The following is a 14,601-nucleotide window of genomic DNA, read 5'->3' as shown; positions in this document are numbered from 1 at the left end:
TGCGAAAATCGCTCGGGCAGTAAGGTTCAATTAATACGGGACTAAGCTATTTTCACTAATTTTCTCTCACTCTTTGGGAGATTATTGGTGCTTATTGAGAGGGATTTCCACCTAGATTTTAGAGGTAAGTAATTTCTACCTATCATGAGTTCAATACGTAGATTTTGGGTAGATTTCAACATGAAAATTAGTAAAAATTATGGGTTAGATGAAAAACCTAGGGTTTGACAAGAAGAGATTTTTACCACGAAGTTGACCATGAAACTTAGTGATAATCATATATTTATGTTCCTTAGGTCGTGGGTAACAACTTTCTTTAAAAAATTTCGGAATCCGAGCATGTGGGCTCGGGGGTAAATTTTAGGAATCTTGCAATTTAGGTTGGGTAATCACTTAAATGGTGGAATTATGAACTTTTGAGCATAGATTGATTAGTTTATGTAATGTTTGACTAGCTTCGAGTCGTTTGGCGTCAAATCTCCTTTCTAACCTTGTAAGAGGGAATTAACCCCATAGTTGAATTTAATAAATGTTTGTACCTAATCGTGGGGGCTACGTACGTACGAAGTGACGAAAGTCCGTACGTAGCTACTATTATGCTATTGTTCGGGTAGTTTAGAACCCATATCATGCTATACTTGGAATGTTTGTGCCCTTACTTGCTAATATAATCACTTAAGTCATGATAGAAATGGATAAAAGAATTGTATAAGGTTAAATTCACTTACTTGAAGGTTTGTATGAGATACTTGACTGTAAATGAGAAATCTGTATTTTCTTGAAAATAATTTTTATTTGTGGATTGGGCCGAGTGCCTCGGTAGTAAATAGATGCATCTATGGTTCGCGCCGTTCGATCCTCCGGTAGTGTACAGTTTAAATATTTTGTTGGATCGGGTCGTACGACCTCGACATAATTGCGCATGCTAATTATTTAAAAATTCTCCATGATTTATTCTGCTTAAATGCCTTGAAATATAAGTTGCTAAATAGTATTACTGAAATTTATATTATAATTATGAAAGAAGGACTTATCTCTTCCTATTGTTGAACTGACAGTATCATTCATGATATCCATGCTTAGCATAGTATTTTAATTATATTATTATTGGCCTAGTAAGTGTCAAGTCGACCTCTCGTCACATATTATTTATGTACTCATACTACACTTATGTACTTAACCGTACATGATTTGAGGCTGGTGCATCTAGTTACCCGCCCGACGCGCATACTTGATCTTGGACCGAGACTTCACGGTGAGCTGCCCCTTCTGAACCGTTCAGCAGCATGCCGGAGTTTCTCTTTTATTTTTATCTTTCTATTCTGTTTCAGACAGTAGGATAGTCATCTTTTATATATTCTACTAGTTGCTCACACACTTGTGACACCAGATCTTGGCACGTATTAGTAAACTTTGATTTTTGGGTTGTAATTCAATAGTTATAACTGCTTTTAGATGTTTTCGTTTGTTTGCCTTAAAAATCCTTTATTTACCAAATGTTTTAAAATAAGTAAAGCTAAATGGGAAATCACTAAGTTGTTCACTGTTGGCTTGTCCAGCAATGGTGCTGGACGCCATCACGGTTTGACATGGAGTTGGGTCGTGACAAGACACGTGGTCGTGACGTCCTGGAAGCGGACGTGTAAAGCATATCACTTTTCGCATATTACTTATCCCGGTCACCCCTTCCATTCACAGAAGGTAAGTTCAAAGCATATCCTGTCGCATGTCCACTCAACTCTGTTACCCGAATCTCCTTTTGTTTGAAGTTTATTAGACATGAATGAACCCGAACAGGCGTACCCGCCAAACCTTGGTAGTTGGGGAGTGTTTTCTCTTTTAATGAGTCTTATGTGGCGCGAATTTGTACTAGGCAAACACTAAATTGCAAATAAAAATAAAAATAAAAATAAAAGATGATCACTATTAGGATTTTCTAAACCATATCTTTCCGATGAAGTCCTGAGTGCAGTACTCTTCCATAGACTTTTTTCGCCATTCAAGCTCCATTTTCCATCAAAATATATCCATCTTTTTCAGTTCAAAAGAGCTACGACAAAACAATGTACATAGTATTATTGATGTGTAGTACGGTTCTCTTCTCTCCCTCATATCTTGCCCTGTACCATCCTAAAGGTGGTTAGATTTTAAAAAACATAATTAGAAAAAAGAGAAAACTACGAACAAAAGATACAATAATTAACGTGGACATCAAATGCAAAATATCAGGCACTAGCACACTACCACTTCTCTTTGTCTTCTTGATGCATTATTTTAGAAGTGTCATGAATATGATGCCACAAACATTTTACTGCGTCTTTTTCATGCGTTGATTAGAGAACTACCATATTCCTAATTTGAAAGAAAAAAGGGAATGTATGTCATAGGATCCTTCAGTCTCTTTAATATGTAAAAGGAATTTTTTAAAGAAGATTATAAGTCATATGCACTGATTCATAGTATTATTGAATTTCAATATGTAAGAGCATGTTAGTTGCCATTTTTATCATATTACCGATTAATAGTTATGAATGTTTACATATAGTTACCTAATAAATAGAACTTAAACTCATAAGAAAAACTTTTCCTTATAGTGATAGCCTTTTTGGGGAATTGTCCCGTGAGGACACTGATAGCCCTTTTTGGCCAAGCTTTTTTTTACAAAAAAATATTTTTTTTTCTTTTCTAAAGTTAAGGTGTTTGGCCAATTTTTTAGAAGGAAAAAAAGTGATTTTGAGAAGAAGTAAAAATACTTATGAGAAAATACGCTTAGAAGCACTTTTTAAAAGTTAGGCCAAACAATAATTAATGTTCAAATGTGCTTTTTAAATTAATTAGCCAAACACAAACTGTTTCTCACCAAAATTACTTTTCTGAAAAGTATTTTAGAGAAAAATACTTTTCGAAATAATATGATTTTAGAAGCTTGGCCAAACAAGCTATGAGTTAGTAATTGATGTTCAAAAATACTTTTCAAATTAATTAATCAAACACAAAATGTTTCTCGCCAAAAGTACTTTTTAAAAAGTATTTTTGAGAAAAATATTTTTCAAGATAAGTTGATTTTAAAAGTTTGACCAAATAGGCTATAAGTTGGTAGTTTCCGGTATACATAATGCCACACTTTCCTTAATGTACTGTGAATCTGTTTAGGCTGCCACACTAAAGAGGTGAAAAGTTTTGTGGACGGGGAAAAAGGTTGACATTTGTAAAAAAAAATATGATTTTTATTGTTATACTATGAGATTTCAAGAAGTTGTACTACTGGAAAATGTCAATATTCCGACCACCATTTTCGTCGGAAATCGGTCGAAAATCAATTATTTCCGACGAAAATGAAGTGGTCGTAATATAGATGGTCGCAAAATATTTTCGATCAAAATGGTCGGAAATTGCGACCAAAATAGTCGCAAAGAAAAAAAAAAATTGGGTGACCGGATAAATTCAACTTTTGCGACCGAATCTGTCGCACATTTAAAAATAAATATTAATATTTTTTGACAGTTTTCGACCGATTTGGTCGGTACATTTGATAATTAATTTAAATTAAATTCATTATTTTCGACCAAATCAGCTGGAAACATTAAAATTAAATTAATAAATATTTAAATTTTCCGACCACATCAGTCGTAAATTTGAAAATTTCCAGTTAAGTTTTCCGACCAAAGTAGTCGGAAGTTAGTGGTAACATCTTAAAATTTTTAGCAGAATACTGCTGCATTTTAAGCTACACCACCTGCAATTCAAAACCAATCATTCAACCTAATATGTATCACAATTGCTCAAGCACTTGAACACAAAACATCAAATATCAAATTACGAAACTATACAACACTTTCAAACAAGTGTCAACACATATATTAAAAACACATTAAAGTGTAAAAACTTCAACCAAATGATATTCAAGTCTAAAACACATAATCCAAGTGTAAAACGAACCAAGTTAAAACCAATAAAGTCTAAATATCATATTACATTCAAAATTACTCCTGATCCTCATCGGTTTCAGTCTCCTTATTGTTAGATTCTTCCATTGTACGTTGTTTTCTATGGTTTGCCATGAATGTCTGCATCATACTTATTATTTCTTGAGCATTATTCCATTGTTGAGACAATTCATTGATTTGGATCCGCATTGTCTCAATTTCTTCGGGTGAAGCAGAAGCACCACTAAATAATGCGGCTGGACGACTGGACGACGGCTGCACTCCAAGTCTGTAAACTCAACCTTTATTTATTTTCATGAGAAATAAAAAAAAAAATATTTAAATGAGAAAGAAAAGAAACATACAACTTGTGAAAATTAATATTAAAACGAAGCCATATCTTAAAAATAATTAAAATATTTTATACCTTTATTTACTCCATCGGCTGCCTGTGTCCATATGAAAGTCATATCTTCGGGCGTCGGCTGAGAATCGGGCTGAGTTTGTGTCACTCCTCCATTCTTCTGTGATACACTTCCTAAAATGTTGTTAACAAACATTATATAAACGAATTAATCTTAACCAAGAATAAAGCTAGTATTGTTAGAATCTTACATATGTCTCCGATGCACGCGGTTCGACCCATGCTTCTCTTGTACCATCCTTCTTTTTCTTCTTATGTGTCTCCTCAAAGACAGTAGCATGAGATACATTTTTCCCATGTTCATTTTCCTTTCAAAATCAAAAATATGAGTTTATTACTTGTATCTCATATAAGTAAAGCTAAGTAAAATTCTATAAATAAATTACCAATCTCAATCGATGGGCCGCAAAACTAATTGAACCTCCGGTGTGCAACGAGCCACCCTCACTGGAGGCTCTATTTGCCTTCGCCTTTTCATTCGTTTGCTTCCATTCTTCGGTATTCCACTTCGCCAATAGTTGAGACCAGACATCTTCACGCAACCACAAAGGTTTTATCCCACCTTTTTGAGAAACAAAATGAGTATCTTTAATCCTTTTCTAAGCTCTTTTCTCGAAATGTTCATTCACTTGATTTTTATGTTGAGGCTGCCATACACACTTAGTTTGCAATTAAAATAAATGTTAGACGAACACAATAAATATTATATCAATTATATTTATTCCTACCTTAAATTGAAGCCACATATTCACTCTGATTTGGTATGGAATCTCTCTCCAGGAATTTTACAGCTCATGTAAACCTGGTTTCATAGCTTCCACAACCATATGTGTGGCCTGAAAGGATGGCGAAAACTTTTATTATATATAAAATAAACATTCATTAAATATATGTAGATCTTTATTCTAATAATTAAAAATTAAAGAATTACTTACCCGTCCCCATGAGGTATGATAATCAATCGATGCATATGATCGTACTCTATAGTCCCACCAGCATACTGTCTCCGTGAAGGAGCAGCTGAATCAGTACTAGTAGATGGGGATGCAGCCACCTGAGATCCTCTAATATTAAGTCTAGAAATACTAGGAGTAGATGATGATGCAGATGATAATGGAATGAGTGATGATGGAGGCACAAAAGATGAACCATCATGCCGACTAGCAGGAACACGATGACTCAAATGTGGAATATTACGCGTGGGCATAAAATTAATAGTAGTGGAGGTTGAACCACCCTGGGTCGGCATGGAATAATATTGTAATGTGTTAGCCGGGGGGACTCTGAAAAACTTAGGTGGGAATGGAGGAGACTCTGAAAAACTCAGGTAGTAATGCAGTCATCGACTGAGAAGGACGAGAAAAACTAGGACGAGGACTCATCCTAGGCATGTGTGGAGGAATGTGATCACTCGTGGATGGCAAAGTATTTTTTTCCTTTTTAGATTTTTTTCCAGTTCTTTACTCTTAGAAGTCATTTGTGCAAATTAAGTAAAACAAAATATGTGCAAATTAAGTAAAACAAAATATAATAATAAAAAAATTAACAGGTAATAATATAAAACAATTATTCTATATATTATAACAATTAAAAAAAGATCATATATAAAGTCCAACAAGATATAAAAATAAAACAATAATATAATGAATAACATAAGAAATCAAACAAGTCATAAAACACACAAATAACTCAATCCTCATCCTCGCTTGCTTCATATTCAACACTTGAATCTCCATCCTCGTTTGTCATGGATGTTCCTTCCTCATAATCACTTTGATTTGATCTAAGGACTGAAGGCTCGAATTCCTCATGGCCTTCATTATTCTGCAATTCACCTGCTAGTTCATCATCTACCATTGCTTCAACACTTAAAATTTCATTACGGTACGCTACACCTTATGCATCCTCGACCTCAACTCTACCCACGAGCTTTGTTTTTATCACTACCCGCCATGCAGCCTTCATTTTGCACAAAGGATAATGTGCGTAATATACCTGTTTCATATTTTGTACTATGATAAATGGGTCATAGTGTCTATACCTCCCCGTGCGCTTTATTTCAACTATTTTATACTGCGGATGCACCTTTGTATCTCTTGTAGGTGTTGGATCATACCATTTACACTGAAAGAGTACCAACTTTTTCTTTGGCCAACCAACACTATACTCGAGTTCTAATATCTGTTGAAGCACACCATACTAATCAACATCACCATTAGCTTTCACACACACCACTATTATTAGTTTTTTTTGCCCTTGGGCCATTCTTCTATATGAAACTTTTACCCATTTGACGGAGTACTTAGACATCATTCTGATCTTAGGGATAGGTCCCCAAGTAATGTCACGCAAAAATGGATCATTTACGTCATTATCTGGATTATGAACCTAGATCGAACCTAATATATTACAATTAATTAGAAATTGAAAAGTACGTACATCTGATAATAATTTGAATTGGAAGAAACTTCGCTAATACTTACAAAGTGTTTAAACCATCCCAAAAACTTAGTATAAATATGCCCATGCCCATATGTACCCACAAACCAACTGTCCGGCAGATTTGAAGCTTTTCATTAGTTAAAATGATTGATAATTGAGATTGAATATAAGTCGGCAATATAAATATACACTAACGTATAATAAGGTTGGACTTTGGGACAATTTAGTAGAACATGGGTTGTAGTTGACTTTAGCTCCATCTCAATCAAAAATCGTGTTGGACTATATTTTGGACCACCTTTTCCAGGTTGATTGAACATGGAAAAGGATGGTGCCAATGGATCGGTATTGCCACCATCATCATGCCGATCAGGTCTATTTCTTAAATATGGCACATCATGTTCAAAATAATATGAACAGAGATAAGATATTTCTCTAGCCAGATATGCCTCACATATCGATCCCTCAATCCTTGATCTATTTTTCACGGTCCACTTACATTTGCCAATCATCCTGCATAGCACGATTCTGAGATGAAATAATGTTAAACTAAAATACGTAAGGATAATTGATTAAATATAATTATCTCTCGAAGGGATACATCCATCTACATTGAACTGGCCCTCCTAACCGTGCCTCTTGCGCAAGGTGAATTGGAAGATATTCCATGACATCGAAAAAAATAAGCGGGAAAATTTTCGCCAACTTGTTTAAAGTTAAGCGAATGTTACTGTCCGTGTAAGCTAGGTTCTCCACCCTCAATGTGCTAGAGAACAAGTCATTGAAAAATAAGCATATCTCTGTGATGGGCTTCCATATTCTATCAAGCAAAGCATTGAATACAATAGGCATCAAAGATTCCATGAAATGTGACAATCGTGGCTTTTCTTAGACGTCAACTTCCCATCTTTCATGTCAACACACCTAGATAAGTTTGATGCATACCCATTACGCATCCTCAAATTATTATCTCAATTACAAATCTCTCTTCTTTCATCCAAAGTGTATGTGTAACTAGCCTTAGGCTTCTGAATCTTATTGTTCAAGTATGTCAAGTACAACTCATCCCGCTTACAATATTCTTTCAATCCATCTCAGCCTTCAAGTTATCTTTTGTCTTGTTGATTACATCCATAATAGTATTAAACAAGTTATCAAAAACGCTTTTCTTGATATGCATGACATCAAGATTATGCCGAAGAAGATTGTGCTTCTAATAAGGTAACTCCCAAAAAATGCTCTGTTTTGTCTAGTTATGTATTACACCATACCCCGGTATCTTATTAGGCAATAGATACTCTGCTACCTTAGGTAGATTCATAACTCTGTTCCAAATCTCTTCAGGTGACAAGACACGCGGTGGCTCCTCATAATCAGTTTTTTTCTTCATAAATATACTAGTATTTCTCCTTAACTCATGATCCATTGGCAAGAAGTGGCGATGACAGTCAAACCATGTGTTCTTGCCTCCATGTTTCAAAGTGAATATTTTTGTGTCTTCCATACAAGCAGGGCAAGCTAACTTTCCGGTAGTTGACCATTCGGACATCATTCCATAAGCAGAAAAATCGTTTATAGTCCACATCAAAGCAACACGGAGTCTGAAATTTTGCTTAGTTTATAAATCATATATTTCCACGCTTTCATGCCACAATAACTTCAACTCATCAATTAGGAAATGCATGTATACATCAATCAATTTTTTGGATTGCGTGGACCTGAAACAATACAAGTTACAAACAAATATTGACTTGTTATTCATAATTCAAGCGGCGGATTATACGGCATAACAAACACTGGCCAACATGAATATGGTGCAGTAGACACTACAAATGGAGTGAATCCATCTGCACATAATCCCAGCCTAATATTTCTCGGCTCATCGGCAAAGTCCGGGAACACCCTATCAAAATGCTTCCATGCTTCTCCATCTGACGAATGACATAGCACACCATCTGGCCTTCTATGTTCATAATGTCATCTCATATGAAGAGCGGAACTAATTGATGCATACCTCTTTAACCTTTGTATAAGGGGTAAGTAGTGCGTCGCCTTCACTGGAGCCTTCTTCTGTTTAGCATTTGTGACTTCTTTGTAACATGGCTGGTTACAAAATTTATAATTTTCTAAAGATGCATCATCCTTATAGAATAACATGAAACCTTTCTCACAATAATCAATCCCTCCGATGAAAGACCCAACTTGAAAATCAATTTATTTGTCGTGTAAAAATATTTGAGCAAGTCAATCTTGGTCAGATTAAGTTAATTTATAAGGCCAATGATAGAATCCATGCCCGCTTGAGAAATAGAATTATTTGATTTAATACATAGTAATCTAACAGCAGCAGACAACTTGAAATGTGTTGCGCCTTCATAAAGCGGACAACTAGCTTCATCTAACTACGTGAAGAAGCTCTTAGCCACATCATTTGGTTCAAATTGAGCCCACAGAATATCTCATAAGCATCCTCATCATTTCACTAAATCTAAAATTTTCAACATTAATACTCTCCGCTATGGGACTACCTTCTTCACTACCAGATGAGTTCTGAAAATGAACATTATCTACACTAGCATGACTCTCTCCATGCACAGTCCACATATAATAATTTTCCATAAACCCCTTCTTATACAAATGAACAGTAATATTATTGGGGGACCCAATAACTTAAGACACTTACATTTCACACAGGGGAACCTAATCGTCCCTTCAATAAGGAAATCATCAAGTGTCTTTGCCTTAGCAATAAAGCTAGCAACCCCTTCTATAAATTCATCTCGCAACCCCATACGATGACGAGCACCAAACACAACACAAAATTGATGCTCGCTAGCCAAAGATAGTATAGTTAAATTATCATCTCCATATGGATGCTATTCGGGATGATCGAAACTTGATTTGGAATGATTACAGACTACGACTAACTACTAAAGTAAAGCAATTGATGATTGACTCAACAAACTAGAGATTAACAAAGTCGGTTTCTTATCAATGTGAGAAATAAGGATTATGATATGATAGGTGCAATATAGCTATTTGGGATCCAACTCTAGTTTAATCCACTCTAATATTCTAATGATTATCATGAATTCACTCGATGATTAGTTCAAACGTGTAGTCAAGACTCCTCTCTCAATTAAATCTTAACTCTATGATGTGAACTAATATTAGCACTATGAAAATATGCAAGCATGTGTTAATGGATTAGTCTTTAGGAAAACATCTCTCGAACATTCTCCTAACTTGATTCAATCAATAATTCAACAAGCACTTTCGATTACTTAAGAGAATTACTGAATTAAATCAAATAAAATAATACAAAGATAATCTCCAAAATATTTCTCTTTCGATTAAATAAACCGGTGAATAAAGTTATAACAATTCAAAGCTCATAAACGAATTCAAGCTAAGAACTAGAGTTAAAATCTACAAATATCAATTAAAACACCATATCCATCAAACCCTAAGGGAAACTACTCCATAATCATGGAAGAAGTCATCACAAATATAATTAAAGAGCAAGAAAATATCAATATAACGTTACAATCCAAACTCCCGTATTGAATTGATGAAAAGATGATGAAATTCTGTATCTTGTAGCCTGCAATGCTCTCCTAAAGCTTTCAAGGTCAAAAGTCCCTTCAAAAATATTTTTTTGTGTATTTATACCATGTACGAGAGGGCCCGGGCGAAACTACCATTTTCAAGTTGAAATGGGAAAATACTCTGAGAAAATTGTACAGGCGCGCCGCGCCATGCGCCGCCTCATGTGGGGGCGTTAGTGGAAAAGTTCAGAGAGCAGATTCTGACAGGGTAGTGGCATGACAGTATACTTTTTACAGAGTAATTCATTTTCTTCAAATTTTGATATCCAGACTTTACTCTCGATCTCCGAACGCGATTCCGATTTAATCTCTTGGGCTTTTACTCAGACTTCAAAGCTCCAACTTGTTAGGTTTAGCTCCCGATTATCTTTTTAACTAGGAATCACTTCTTGTAAGGTATAAAACACATAATAAGTGCAGTTCACTATCATTCAAGCTCAAACACAAATAAAATGCAGTAATTAGAGTGCAAATTACGACTAAAATATGGGATTCTAGCCTACCATCATACGATTTGAATGATTCCTATTATACATCCATCTACGATCCCCAAATTCCATCTACACAAACAAATATAATTGCTAAACTTCTCTAAACTTCACTATTATCTTCATTTCATAAGTAAGAAATTAGATTTTTAAAACAAAAGTTACGTAATTAAATATGCTCATAATTTTTCACTCTATCCCCAATCCCAACAAACTTTCTTGATGCTTTTTCAACAAACCTTAATCCAAAATATAATTAAGGTGATATTATGTACATTTTTCTTATTGCATAATAATTAATAAAATGCCATATCTTTGCAAGTCTTAGAATTGCATATTTAGAGCTTTAGTTATAATGATTTCTCAAGATGTCAACTTAGATAAAGGAAAGGGCATCATTTTTCGTCGTTAATTATTAAGGAGTAGATTTCTTGATCAATACCATATACAAATTAAACAAAACTAGCACACAAGTATATATAATTCACTTGAACATAATATTATGAAGAGGAATTAAGAAAATTCAAAGTCTAAAGGTTAATTATTACTAGTCCACTCAAAATAAAGTAAGTTAAAAAGCCATATAGAATAACTAGATAGTTAAAAAATATATAAACAAAAATATATTAAGAACAAATATATCAAAATTCTACTTGAATTGCAATAAACAACTAGCTAGTTACAAACAAATAATATATAGAACAAATATATTAAGATTCATAAAACAAAAATCGAAGAAATTAAATATATTAAGATTCTACTTATATTGCAATAAAAAAATAAAAATAAAACAAATATACTATGATTCAAAGCGGCTAAAGGATGAGCGTAAAACTTACCTCGCCGGAAGATAACCACGCCCAGACACCGTAGTTGCTGGACGCCGGAGTTGCTGCCTGAAAAAGAAAAAAAATTAAGATGGGGTTCAAATACATGAAATCTGGCCGCGAGAAAGGGAGGAGGGAGAGAGATAGGGAGGAGGAAGAGAGTGGTTCTCATAGCCGGAATTTGATACTCAAAGCAGACCGCCGGTGATGGAGGAGAAAGAAAGGAAGAAAAGAGAAAGAGGAGGAGAAAAGAAGAAATGGGTCCGGGGGAGAGTTTTAAATTAAATTTCTGACCGATTTAGCAGGGAAAAAAAGTAAAATTAAAATAATAATAAAATTTCCGATCATTTTGGTCAGTAAAGGACTGACAATATTTAAAATTTTTCGACCATTTCAGTGGAAAGTTCAAAAGTGGTCAAACTTTAAAAAGTTGCTTTCATGGACCGACCGAATCGGTCGCAAAATAAATTCACGGATTTTCACGCCAACTTATTGCGACAAGTGTTGTCGATATGTTGTCGAAATTATAAGAAAAGAAATTAAACAATTTTTTTTGGCAATTTCTGACCGAGTCTGTTGGAAATCTCCGACTAGATATTTCAGTCGGAAAAATTCGGTCGATTGTTACATTTTCTAGTAGTGTTGCAATATTTATTTCTAAACAAGGCCATTAAAACATAGGAAGTAATCCTGGACAGATATTGCATACCTTCTTTTTTTTTAAGTTACCCGGTTGTAATGCTGGGTAGAGTTGTATTCACAAAAAAGTCCAATGAGGGGGCTAGACTTTACCTCAGAAAATACAACTTAGTGATTCCATCACCCAAAAACAGAAGGAGATAAGTTTTGTCATATTTGGTTCTAATGTTGGGCATTTTCCACTTATCTAAAAGAAAATAGCCCTTAACGCTTCTAGGGAGCTATTGATATGAGTTGATAGTCATATTGTTGCCCGAGGTAGAAGACAACTTTGAAAGACAATCTGTAACTTGATTGTCTTCTCTAAAGCAATGATTCACCCTCACATTAGCTTGTTGTATGATGATTAGCATTCTGTCAATCACTTGCTTTATTTTCAGATTGTCGGTGTCCCTATTTATCAGCATGTTTGTAATCACCATAGAGTCGTGTTCTAGAACAAAATTAGTGTATCTTTGTAGTTTGCACCATTTTACTCTAAACTCTGTAGTATGTGCTTCCGCTATATTGTTATTGTCATATTGTACAGTCATCAAGAATTCCATGATTAGATCACCATGGCTATCTCTTACGATACCTCCTATTCCAGCTTTGTTACTTTCTCTGATGTAGTTGTCGTCGGTATTAACTTTGATGCTTCCATGATGTGGTGTCGACCATAGAAATTGTTTCCAACTTTGAATTGGTTTTAGTCTTTCAATTCTTTGACAGAGTGCTGGCCAAAGGTACTGGTTGTCCCAATTTTGTATACGTTTCAAGATGGCAGCCTTGATATTCCAGATTACTTGATGCACCATTATGTTGAGGTGGAACTTCTTCTGGTTACCATATTTTCACAATATCCATTTCTTCCAAACCTCCCAACATATTATTATTGGAGCTAATTGTAGGATCAAGTTGTGCACCTTGTTCTTGGAGCTTGTTTCCCATCACCTTTTGAAGGTACCCAACACAGGCTCCATTTGATACTTTATCCCCAGTGGATTTCCAACTGCATTCCATGTGAATTTTTCTGCATCGCTTCCATTGAAAACATGCTCCAATGTTTCAACATGCGGCAAAGTAGAACAAGAACATCTAGATACAATGTTAGTGCCAAATTCTCTAATAATATCATCGAATGGTAATCTCCTTTTAATTAAGCTACAGGATAGAAAGGAGATTTTAAAAGGTATAGAATTATGCCAAACCTTACTAATAAAATTATTTTTCTGTTTTTTCATTCTCACTAAATGCCAAGCTGAGTTATTATTGAAATGGCCATCCTCGGCTATATTCCAAATTGGAAAGTCGTTGAGATTTTGCTTGCCGATATCAACATTGGTAACAGTTTTCAAAAGGTGAGTAGGAATTATGTTTGCTAATTTGTTGGTGTCCCAAGCTCCATACTGAATAAAGTTGTTAACGAGAAGCTTTGAAGATTTACTAGGTCCCTGAATTACCTTGGCCAATGCACCTTTGCCAGTCCAGTTATCCCACCAAAAACTAGAGTTGCCTCCATGAATTTTTCAAATAATATTTGGCTCAGCTTTGATCTTTGCTTTCATCAGACTTTTCCAAGTATGAGAATCAGAGGAAGTAGGGACTTTGGTTACCGAGTGAACTCTTTTGCAATATTTAGCTTTAAGGAAAGTAGCCTAAAGATATGGTTGTATCCTGAATCTCCACCATCTTTTCAGTGTGAGAGTCTCTTTAATATCTTCCATTCTCCTCACCCTACTCCACCCTTATCCTTAGGTAGACATAGTCTATTCCAGACAGTCCAGAAATAATTGTTCTTTCCTTCAGAGGATCCCTAGAAAAAATTGTTAAAATATTTTTTCATTAGCTTGATGATGCCTTTAGGAGGATTCATTGCAGATAGTATATGAGTAGGGAGGGACTGAAGAAATATTTTGATTTAGATCATCTTCCCCTCATAGGATAGCATCTTCCCCTGCCAACCATTAAGTCTTTTCATAATATTGGCTAACATGCCATCAAATAGGCTAATTTTCTTCCTGCCATGATATATTGGACATCCAAGATAATTGAAAGAAAAGAACTTGTCCATGAATCTAGAAGCTCTTCTGATTCTGTTAATTCTACTAGTAGAGGTGTTTGGTGCAGTAACAAAGAAACTCTTGTTATTGTTCACTTTTTGACCTGATATTTTTTCATACCTTCTTATCTGACTCCTAATGAGTT

At 34.8% G+C, this 14,601-nt stretch overlaps 1 long non-coding RNA gene across 3 annotated transcripts; it reads right to left on the bottom strand.

The window, feature by feature from the left end:
- Positions 1-3,901: 3,901 nt before the first annotated feature.
- On the bottom strand, positions 3,902-12,162 carry LOC142171595 (uncharacterized). Of its 3 annotated transcripts, none has more exons than XR_012701376.1 (7): positions 11,728-12,158; positions 5,286-5,404; positions 5,079-5,186; positions 4,737-5,009; positions 4,542-4,658; positions 4,354-4,464; positions 3,902-4,228 (listed from the first exon to the last, which is right to left on the bottom strand). It is a non-coding gene; the product is annotated as an uncharacterized LOC142171595 (long non-coding RNA). The 3 variants fall into 3 exon arrangements; XR_012701377.1 differs by having other exon boundaries at positions 4,737-4,912; positions 11,728-12,155; XR_012701374.1 differs by lacking the exons at positions 3,902-4,228; positions 4,354-4,464; positions 4,542-4,658; ... (1 more) ...; positions 5,079-5,186; positions 5,286-5,404 and adding an exon at positions 10,210-10,785 and having other exon boundaries at positions 11,728-12,162.
- Between the last annotated feature and the right edge of the window lie 2,439 nt (positions 12,163-14,601).

The sequence above is a fragment of the Nicotiana tabacum genome, chromosome 17, assembly GCF_000715075.1.
Source record: "Nicotiana tabacum cultivar K326 chromosome 17, ASM71507v2, whole genome shotgun sequence".
Lineage (NCBI taxonomy): Eukaryota > Viridiplantae > Streptophyta > Magnoliopsida > Solanales > Solanaceae > Nicotiana > Nicotiana tabacum.
Note: the sequence above shows the minus strand (reverse complement) of the source record. Positions and strands in the feature narration are given on the sequence as shown.